The 9,527-nt window shown below is 35.9% G+C and overlaps 1 protein-coding gene across 1 annotated transcript in view; it reads right to left on the bottom strand.

Moving 5' to 3' along the window:
• The window catches only part of LOC117180473 (piggyBac transposable element-derived protein 3-like), a 38,394-nt gene that overhangs the window by 10,744 nt on the left and 18,123 nt on the right, over nucleotides 1-9,527 (bottom strand). The gene's annotated exons all lie outside the window — the stretch shown is intronic.

The following is a 9,527-nucleotide window of genomic DNA, read 5'->3' as shown; positions in this document are numbered from 1 at the left end:
ATAAAATATTTGTTATCATTCTCTTGAAATAAATGTGTTTTTTTCTTGAAAAAATACCGGTTTCATATGTATACACCTGGTATATATATATATATATATATACAATAAATAATATAATTCATATCTTATCGTTGCGTTTTAAAACCTCGAGGGACTGAGAAATCTTATTATGATTTCTAAGTAGGTCCATTAAATATTCAGTAGAACTTTTCGGAACTTTTCCTGAATTATTCATCCTAATGCCTGGTCTATACTTAATTTATGTATTGCACAGATTTAAACTTACAATAATATAATGTAGTAGATGTGTCGCGAATTTGTGAACAAAAATTTGATTCATCTAAAGTAGTTTGTGTTTATCAAAATGACTGACAAAATGGCTGACAAGAAATATTCTTTAGCTGCGTTTGGTCACTGAAAGTGCTGCCAGAATTTGAATAGTGTAATTGAAAAATATTATTGTAAAAAGAATAAAATGTATTGACGCATACATAAGTATATAAATACATATAACGAAAAATAGTAAAGATAGTTATTTTTCATAAATAAATAAGAAAAAGTTACATTTTGAAACGATGTTGATAACAGTAACTAGTTATTCTTTGATGATATAACGTTAACGATAACCTTTAAAAATAGTAACTAAAAAGTAACTTATCAATCAATAATATTTTCTTATATCATAAGAAGATTATTCATGAGGTTAAAAGCTTAGAGGAATAAACGAAAATCAGAGCATAATAAATTGTTTTATGATTTATGTACGTAAGCAACATTAAGCATAGCTGCCACCATTGCAATCTGATGATAAGGTTTTATGTGATAGTAAAACAGTCGCAGGATGAAGCTAGAGACAAGGACTCACTTCTGGTTGCAAATTTTAAATACCAGAAGCGTGAAAGTAGAATCACTTGCTTCCTGAAAAATTGGGATTTGCAAAGATCTTTATTTATTTCCTATTGCATCACTCAAAAAATATGTTAATTCAAATGATTATCAATGATATAAGTCAGGTACTAATATGAAAGTGAAAAAAGTTAAAATATTACGTCTCAAATCTCTAGGAGTATCTCGAATCTTATAATAAGAACACGAAAAGAATGATTTTTATCACAATTTACCTTCAAGTTTCACCTGCCACCCCACAATCGCGATACTATCTATGCAGCAGAATCTTTCATGGATATGTAATTAAGACCGGTATTCCTATAGGGGCGTAATTTTAACGCCAATTTATCAGAGCTCGGGGTAAATTGGTTCGCCTAATAACAAATAATTACTACAAGGGAAATTAATCTAATTTTAGCTTGAAAGCGGAAAAGCGTATGCAACAGACATGCATAATATTATTCGCAACTTCTAATTATTAGAAATCTTTACATCAAATAAAAATGATTAAAATTGAAAACTTATATCAAATTATTTTTTTATGTATGGGTAATTGTCAAATTGCAAACAAACTTTACTTCCTAAAGTAGGGTAACTATCCGTTCGGATTTTCCCGGACATGTCCTCATTTTAGGGCTTATGTGAGTTGTCCTACAAAATTTTTTACTTTGTCCAGGTTTCTGTCCGGATTTTTCAAATCATAACTTTCTATTATTCAATTAACTTTTGGACCTTTTTTCACTAAATTTTATCATTCAAAACCATCTAACGATGTCTTCGTTAATTTACAAGATAAAATATTACTAAACATTCCAACTATACGAAAAATATATGTGTGTGCATTTGTGATATTGTTTAGAACGCATCAGAGTTCAAAAATAAAAACATACGATGTTAAGCGTGGATAAAATTTAATAAAATAGCAGTTAATTTGACAAATCTATTTTTTATTCGTAATCATTTGTATTCTACTATGCCTTATACTTTTTCCTGGTTTCCAACTATTTTTTCCTACTTCGTACTCTTTTTTCAAACTTTTCTGCCCTACTTTACCGTTTTTTTTAAATAAATTTTTGTCCTACTTTGCACTCATTTTTCAAAGCCTTATGTCCTACTTTTCGAAAATTAATTATGGCCAGCCCAACCTAAAGTGGCAATCACATTATCATTAGAAATTTCATATTTAGCAACCAAAGTTTATTGTATCACATTCTAAAATTTTAAATCCAAAAGGGCATTTCTGAAAATAAGGAATAATAATTAAATTCGTACATTAAATATAGAAAGCGGATTTAAGGTTAGGAGTTTATTGAAAAAGAGCGCGAGCCTTTAAAACGTTTAAAAGCTGTAACGCATTCAAATTAGGAAGAAGTAAATATTTAACCACATATTGTAGATAATTTTAACAAACACAAGTAAGGTAACGTATTAAATTAGAAGTCCAGAACAGAATACATCATCTTTTCGATAAAATAGTAAATCTACCGACCTATATTGTTCACTGTAGAGATTTCAAATTCTCTACATAATTTTTTATTATACAGCCTGTAACATATACGATATTTCTTCGAATCTGAGTAATATGTAAAATTACTTTTAAAAAAAGATAGTCTAAGAGAAATTTTACTTTTCATTAAGACGTTTGATCTCTATCAGCAAACGGAGGTTAAGAAATAATAAACAAACCAGCCACCTGATCCTCGCGCATACCTAGATACACGTGGTATCTATCACTGCATTACACAAATTACGACACGAAAACAATGAAGTTTATCCTTTTTTAATATTTATAAAAACAGCAATACATTCTAATCATAAAAAAATGCCTGATAATTAAATAAAAACCTGCTGAGAAGGTAAAAAAATGGTTTGTATTTTTTTTACTCCGAAACTGTTTTTTAAGAAATATCTCTGATGACGATTTTGTTGTCAAAATGTACTTTTGAGTTTTATTATCAGATTTGCAAAAAATATGTTTATGTTTTAAATTAAATTTTATAGAATGTTGTGTTCACGGACACACTTATAATTCTGTGTTTATTACTCAACTGTAACTACAAATATTTCACTAGAAAAAATGACTCACGCCAATGACGATTAAAACGGCAAAAATCGAGGGACAGACTATAAGGTTTATACCATATCATTTGTTTGGCTTGAAAAATTTGCAAAAATTAAAGTTTTGTTCCTCTGAAGTTTACAAACTTGAGACATTAGACGCTTTTTAGACTAACTGTTAAAACGAAGGAGAAAATCCGTATCTCCTTGTACAAAGTGAGGTTGGGACACCGAACGCTATATGACGTTTGGGGTGTTCTTATATTCAATTTAAGTCAATAGGAACATAAATTAAGAAAAAACGAAGTTAAATTTTGTAGAGGATCATAATAAGTATTTATTAAATGAAAAGAAGTAAGAGTTTCGAATTTAATGTTATATTACTGGTACTTCAAGTTTGCCTGCAATTTGAAAAATTACCTATATCCCTAAAAATTATCTTATATCTCAATTTTTATACGATTGTTATAAGCCTAACTAATAAATAATTTAATGAACTTATTACCTTTATTACACTGCTAAGATTTGAAGACTCATTTACCGGTTCCACGTAAAAGATTGATTTTCTACCTCGTTGATGCCTCATATTTAGTTACAAATAAACGTCACCAGAGACGAATTCAACATCTACGCTACACTCCACTACCCTCGTAATAAAACCACCTTTTCACTTTTATTTCACATTTTTTGTTAATGATAAATATCAATTATGCATATTTATTTGACCTCCAGCTTGTATTCATTTGTTTACAATTTCTTCTAAAAAAAATAGGTAAGTCGTTAAAAAATTAAAAATTAACCGTTTTTACACAAATTATAATTAATTGGATATCCTTTTTCTTCTAAACAGTTCTAATTTTTTAATCAAAATGGTACATAAAGAACACGTCACCGAGAATGTAATGTTCCTTCTATGATGGCCCTATGAAAACTGGAAAGGAAAAAGTTAAGCGCTTCCAGCAAAACGTGTGCAGTGTGCACCCCACTTCTATTATTATACTCCCTTCTTTTTCCCCTGAGTTCCTCTATAATTATAATTATTTACAACACTAAGAAATAGAACCCTTATTTCTCCATACTTGACCTTAAAAATGTATGCTTTCCAATAATACATGTTATGAATTTGAAATAATATTCCATTATGACGTATCTTTTACGCGGAGAAACAATTATTCATAAATTCAGCATTATAATATTTATTTTTAAAAGAGTTCGATGACAATCTAGGATATAGTCAAGGAGACAGTATTAACTGCCACAGCGATACCACGAAATACTTTTTCCATATTAATTATATAAATATACTTCAAACTTAATAATTGACATTTAGATTTGGAAAGATTTTCGATAACAAATTTAAGTTAGGAAAAGTGATATTTACAAATTAAATACTAAAAGCGTTATCAATAGGAAGGTGCAGTGAGAACAAAAACACTTGAATGTACTTTATTATTAAATTCACAAGTCTCATTTGTTTTATTACAGGAAAAACTTTTCGTTCTGCTGCCTCGGAGACCGGGGCAAATGAAGAATGTCTTTTCTATTATGTTTTATACATTGTAGTCTTTTCTAGGTATTATGGAAACTATATTTTAGTATAACTACAATTATTTAATAATTTATTATTATATTCTAAAAATCTTAGTAACTTCACAGTTTATTATTCACAATGGTAATTCTTAAAAAGAGACGTTCTATCATGGTTCGCTATCTTATCGTAAAAATAAATATTTTAATATCAAATTTTACAAACAATATTTTCTCTGTGCTGATAATGTATATATTTTCAAATTTCATTGTTAGTAGTTTCAGTAAACTCCAATTTGGCTCAAATTGTTATATGAAAGTATGAGACTTAATTTATGTGCTATATTAAAAAACATTTCTGTGATGAAATGTTATAACAGGCTTTTACTGCCCAATATGTCGAAGGAATTTTTGGTTAGAGTTGGCTTTTTATTTGATCATTTTGCACGGGGCTGTCCCGGTATATATCATCAGTCACGGACGCATTTTTACAATGCAATCAAGTGATCTGATGAGTGCAGTCTGCCCAGACATATTGGACAAAGCCTGGTTTTTTACCCCATCATTGATGGACTGGGTTGCAGTCAAGTACACGATGGGGGGACCTACAGCTGAAGGTGGGTTCCGAACCACCAGAACCTCGGTAAGGTACATTGAAAAATTTCTAGAGAGACCGGCTCAGGGATCGAACCCCGGACCTCTGAGGTGAAGTCCGAGTGTCTAACCAACTGAGCCACCGAGGCTCGTGTGCTATATTATTATTATTATTATTATTAATATTGTAAAAAACATTTCAGTGTTGAAATGTTGTCACAGGCTTATACTGCCCCACATGTCGAAGGCATTTTTGGTTAGAGATGGATTTTTTATTTAATAATTTTTGCACGGGGCTGTCCCGGTATATATCATCAGTCACTGACGCATTTTTATAATGCATTCAAGTGATCTGATGAGAGCAGTCTGCCCAGAGATATTGGACAAAGCCTTGTTATACCCCATCATTGACGGACTGGGTTGCAGTCAAGTACACGATGGGGGGACCTACAACTTAAGGTGGGTTCCGAACCACCAGAACCTCGGTAACGGTACATTGAAAAATTTCCAGAGGTACCGGCTCAGGGATCGAACCTCGGACCTCTGAGGTGAAGTCCGAGTGTCTAACCAACTGAGCCACCGAGGCTCTTTAAGCCACCGAGGCTCTTAAAAAACATTTCTGTGTTGAAACGTTATCACAGGCTTACACTGCCCAACATGTCGAAGGCATTTTTGGTTAGAGTTGGATTTTTATTTGATCATTTTGCACGGGGCTGTCCCGGTATATATCATCAGTCACGGACGCATTTTTATAATGCAATCAAGTGATCTGATGAGAGCAGTCTGGACAGATATATTGGACAAAGCCTGGTTTTTACCTCATCATCGACGGATTGGGTTGCAGTCAAGTACACGATGGGGGGACATACAGCTTAAGGTGGGTTCCGAACCACCAGAACCTCAGTAAGGTATATTGAAAAATTTCTAGAGGTACCGGCTCAGGGATCGAACCCCGGACATCTGAGGTGAATATGAGGAAGGGATTTAAATTTTTTTAGATTGATCGAGAATTCTCGTGTTATTTATTTAAATAACATGTTCGTTCCACAATGCTGTTTCGATCCAATTTGCTGATCAATTTCTCTCGCAATCACCCCAAGTGAAGATCCTCACAAAGTCGTCATGTGAGGTTCCCCACTTGGGTCTATTGGTATCCAAGGTCTTTTGTTTCAGACACCCTTCTCTCTACTGACACTCTTTTTATTAACTATTTGCCGTTATACTTTTCTGTCCTGGCATACTTCTCTAGCTTCTTTAACGTCCATGCATTTTGTCATGCAAACTCTCGTATTTCTGTGACTTCTTAAGTCTCTTCTAACTAAGGTATCCTTCACACATTCTAACCATTCTTTTCGCGGCCTGCCTCTGGACACGCTGCCATTTACTTCACCTTGATACACTTGTTTCATTAGTTGTTCATTTCGCACTCTCTCAACATGCCTGAACCATCTTAACCGATTTCTTTCCCATGTGTCTACTAGCATCTCTTCTGCACCACATACTTTGAGAATGATCTCGTTACTTACTTTGTCCATCAGAGTTTTCCCGCATATTATGCGTAAGAATTTCATGTCAATTGCGTTAATTTTACTCTTATCTTTTTTTTGATAGGCAATGTCTCGCTTCAGTAATAATATATAAGCGTTACTGTATAACCAACAGTTGAACGACTGGCGTACAAAAGAATAACCCACATTTTTATTATTTGACGGAAGGCAGGCAAAGCGTTCGTATTTTGCTATTTTTATCGAGGGGCCATTTCCTCTGAAATCAGATGAATGTGTGTTCAAAAAGTAAGGTGACTTTTCAATTTTCGCGGGCTACGTACATTCAAGTTTTAAATTTTTTGTCTTTTGTGTTGGTACACTCGTCATGATCATATGTCCACAGTTTTGACTATATAGCTCGTGTTGCTTTTCTGGCAGAGGCGTAAAAGGTGCGCTGTTTGCGAGAGAGGTTTGCGGTTAAAAACAATAGAACGCGCAGGGCTCCCGACAATGGGTCGGCCAACAATGCCGACCAATCTAGAGCTGACGAGCCAATGAAAATGGATTCAATGCGATGGATCGGCGGGATCTCGTGACCTTTTTGTGGACAAAGCAACTGAATCACGACTTGCTAGACTGCTACGATGCGAGTGTGGCCCGTGAACGGGGTTACATGGCACGGCTGCATGTTCTGTGGTGCGAGAAACACCCTGAGCTATCGCACTTTTCGCAGCAACGTCTGCGAAACCATGCTGAACTACTCCGTAAAAGGGGCTATGTAAACGGAACGCCTACTCTACAACAGCTAGAACAAGCCGGCAACAAAGAAAGAGAGGCGACACTAAGACCAACCGCGGGCAGGCTTCCAATAGATGAAGAGCGATGCTTTACGACCCGGAGAAACATCAACACCAAGATTTCTCTCAAGCCTAAAGATCTGGCTGAGATGGATGACGAGCTTCGTGGACATTTTTCCGGCGAATCCGACCTCTGGGCTATCAATTATTGTGTGTATAATGCAGCGAGAGCTTTGGCCGATGCGAACCGTAAAACAAAACCAACGGCTGATCATAAGACCAAAAGACGAATGCATCAACTTGCTGTAAAGATAGACTGGGCAAGACAGTACGCGTCCCGCGTACTGTCCATCAGGCTGACCATCAGGCTAAACTAATCGTCCTTATCATCGGCGCTCTTAGAGGTGCCAAGCTTTCACTCGCTAATGGCTTAAAAAGCATCCCTGCGTGTCAAAAATATGCCACAAAACTTGCGGGAAAAATGCAGAAGGCGGTAGTCCTTGGGTCGCTCCGTGGTCTTAGGGTGCACAAGGCTACAATCTCTTCCGAAAATTCGGTTAAAACAAAGTTTCTGTTTCGCAATAGTTCAAAAGTGTGGGTTTTTTCGTGCCGCTCTCCGACCTCCAGCGCTGGTCGAGCACGTTCGGACGCGCGCGGATATCATATTCAGTAAAATATGAGCCAAATTTTCAACTAAAATGATAAATGTTCATGAAAAAATGAATTTTTAATCAAGTGGTTCAACTTTCTGTTTTTACCTCGCGCCACGCGCTCTATCTTTGTGAATAGACTTTCTAAAACTAAAGGTGAAAGCATGGACAAAAGTAATTTGGTGATTGTGAATTCTCTTTTGTTAAAGCAGCCTTACCGTTTTTTAACTTCTGAATTATATAAATATATATATATATATATATAAATTTGTCATAAGGACAACCGCAGGATTTCGCCGGGAGCGGGTGCTAATCTGAAAAATTGCACCCGCTTCCAGCGAAATCGCGGTAAAATTTCAGCCATAACCACGTCTCACAACCGTGAGATAGGTGGTTACAGTCTGTAAAGGAATCAATACGACGATCTAGCAAAAGCCTCGTGGACCCTAAGAACACGGAGCGACCGAAGGACAACAGCCTTCTGTATTTTTCCCGCAAGTGTTCTAGCATATTGTTGACACGCAGGAATGCTTTTTAGGCTATTAGCAAGTGAAAGCTTGGCACCTCCAAGAGCGCCGATGATAAGGACGATCAGTTTAACAGAATATTCCGGGTACAATCGTTGCAACTCCCTTATAAGGTCTCGATACCTCTCTTTCTTTTTATTCTCCTTGGCTATGATGTTTTTGTCAGCTGGTGCCGAAAATTCGATAACGAACATGGTTCGCTTCTCGAAGTCAAGAAGAACCATGTCAGGCCACGAGTGAGCAACAGAAACAATTATCGAGAATATAAATTTCCAGTATATACGGCACTTCTCATTCTCAACAATTGACTCAATTTCCCTAGGAGCATTTATAGGAGCGATATTAAAGTGAATGCCGTAGCAGTGACAGAGATGGTAATAAAGTACTCTTAGTGCCGCATTGTGCCTTTGAATGTAGGTCGTTCCCGCGTGTGTTGGATAACTAGATAGAATGTGAGCTAAATGCTCGGGGTGTGCATGGCACGCCCTGCAGCTATCATCGGGAATGTCTTGGCTCAAAATGTGGCGACGGTATGTTAAGGTGGAAATGACACCGTCTTGGCATGCAAAAATGAAACCCTCTGTACCACACTTTAATCCGGGCGATTTAAGGAAAGCAAAAGTTAGCTCACAAGACACTGACTGATCCTTCAAATTTCTGTGGAAGATACCGTGCATCCTCTTATCTAGGAGCTGTTCACGAAAGTTTTTCTCTTGTGCTTTCTTAATCCGGGCTTTCAGGAGTGAGTACTCGAGATAGATTAGATTTGATGCATTTTGCTCACCCCTAATACTGAAGTCAAGTCCGAGTGTTTCAGCAGCTTCCTCCGCTGCTTTGTACAGAAATGATACTTTGCCTACTTCCTCGTGATTCCTGACCATTTTAAAAAGAGGGTCACTTCCATTTGCAACTCTATGTGCTGTACCCAGAATAATCCTGTTGTGAAGACATTCAAGACTCAATATTCAGCGACCCCCTTGACGGCGTGAGATGTACAGT

Source organism: Belonocnema kinseyi, chromosome 9 (genome assembly GCF_010883055.1).
Source record: "Belonocnema kinseyi isolate 2016_QV_RU_SX_M_011 chromosome 9, B_treatae_v1, whole genome shotgun sequence".
NCBI lineage: Eukaryota > Metazoa > Arthropoda > Insecta > Hymenoptera > Cynipidae > Belonocnema > Belonocnema kinseyi.
This window is presented reverse-complemented; position numbering and strand designations above follow the sequence as displayed.